General features: G+C 48.0%; 1 pseudogene; it reads right to left on the reverse strand.

Annotated features, from left to right (window-relative positions):
- Positions 1–1,321: 1,321 nt before the first annotated feature.
- Positions 1,322–1,439, reverse strand: LOC124723558 (annotated as a pseudogene).
- Positions 1,440–1,865: the final 426 nt, after the last annotated feature.

Here is a 1,865-nt window from a genome sequence, read left to right on the forward strand (position 1 = left end):
CATGACCGCCTCCATAACTGCATGGTTAGCGTCCCTGCCTTAATTGCGGAAGGACCCGGGTTCAATTCTCGATATCTCCTTGGATTTTTCTGAGGTAGGGAGGCCAGGAATGGGGTCAACTCAGTCTCGTGAAGCTAACACAGGAGATAATTGGAAAAGAAGCAGCGCCACTATCAACATTCTTCGAGTGGCAGCAACGGCTGGAGCGATTGGCGAGATGCGACATACTCCACGTATTGCCTTGTAGGCAGCAGTCAGCCAGTCGAACACGCCAAATCCGAGAGTGTTATTTACCTTTTTATGTTTATCTATCGTCCATCAGAGTTCAAATGACTCTGAGCACTATGAGACTTAACATCTGAGGTCATCAGTCCCCTAGAACTTAGAACTTCTTAAACCTAACTAACCTAAGGACATCACACACATCCATGCCCGAGGCAGGATTCGAACCTGCGACCGTAGCGGTCGCGCGGTTCCAGAGTGAATCGCCTAGAACCGCTTGGCCGCAACGACCGGCCAACAGAGTTCTTCGGCGACTTTCTGAACTCCCTTCATGCCTTCTGAAAGCAGGTCATTTTTCGAATTTAACCAGTTGTGAATGAGCTATGAGTATGAGGTGCACTGCAATCTACAGTAGCCAACTCGTATTCAGGTATTATACTGCTTCTAAGCAAGAAGTGACCTTTACTAGTTATTGTTATTTGCAACAAGTTCTGGAACCAGCAACCATCACAAACTTACCAGCTCATCCACAGGATTATTTGTGCAAGGAGATGGGAAACAATAGGAAAGACGCTTAGAGCAGCAACGAGCATCGGATTACTAAAGGGAGACAGCCATATCACAGTCAGTACCTTTGTCTTCCTTTATCTTCGAGTAACAGAGAGTCTTAGTCCTCAACATGTTGGTGGTGGTAAGCATATGTCAGAACTTAGTTTGTTGGAGGGTGTCGTGCACTCTCAATATGAGTGTGTCATGCACTCTCGGTAGTTAACGCATGTCCCACAGGTAATATGCATTATTTTTGTCTAAGTGATGTGGAATAAGTCAGATTGCAGACCATGTAAATATGATTTCTTTGCGTTACGACTGCATGCTGGCCATTTATATATCACTCACTCACTCCGTCTTCAGGCCACAAGTGGCCCATCGGGACCATCCGACCGCCGTGTCATCGTCAGTTGAGGATGCTGATAGGAGGGGCGTGTGGTCAGCACACCACTTTTCCGGTCGTTATGATGGTTGTCTTTGACTGGAGCCGCTACTATTCGGTCGAGTAGCTCCTCAATTGGCAACACGAGGCTGAGTGCACCCCGAGAAGCGGCAACAGCGCATGGCGGCCCGGATAGTCACCCATCCAAGTGCAGGCCACGCCCGTCAGCGCTTAACTTCGGTGATCTGACGGGAACCGGTGTATTCACTGCGGTAAGGCCGATGCCTCCATTTATATATGGCTTAAACTTATGAAAATGAACATGTTAGTCCTTGCTACTCATAATATGAGCGAAACATAAATTTAACAGCAAATAAACAGCTAGACATACACTGAAGAGCCAAAGAAACTGGTACATCAGCCTAACATCGTGTAGGCCGCCCGCGAGCACGCAGAAGTGCCGCAACACGACGTTGCATGGACTCGACTAATGTCTGAAGTAGGGCTGGAGGGAAGTGACACCATGAATCCTGCTGGGCTGTCCATAAACCCGTAAGAGTACGAGGAGGTGGCGATCTTTTCTGAACAGCACGTTGCAAGGCATCCCAGATATGCTCAATAATGTTCATGGCTGGGGAGGTTGGTGGTTAGCGGAAGTCTTTAAACTTATAAAAGTGTTCCTGGAGCCACTCTGTAGCAATTCTGGACGGGT

The sequence above is a fragment of the Schistocerca piceifrons genome, chromosome X (genome assembly GCF_021461385.2).
Source record: "Schistocerca piceifrons isolate TAMUIC-IGC-003096 chromosome X, iqSchPice1.1, whole genome shotgun sequence".
Taxonomy (NCBI): domain Eukaryota; kingdom Metazoa; phylum Arthropoda; class Insecta; order Orthoptera; family Acrididae; genus Schistocerca; species Schistocerca piceifrons.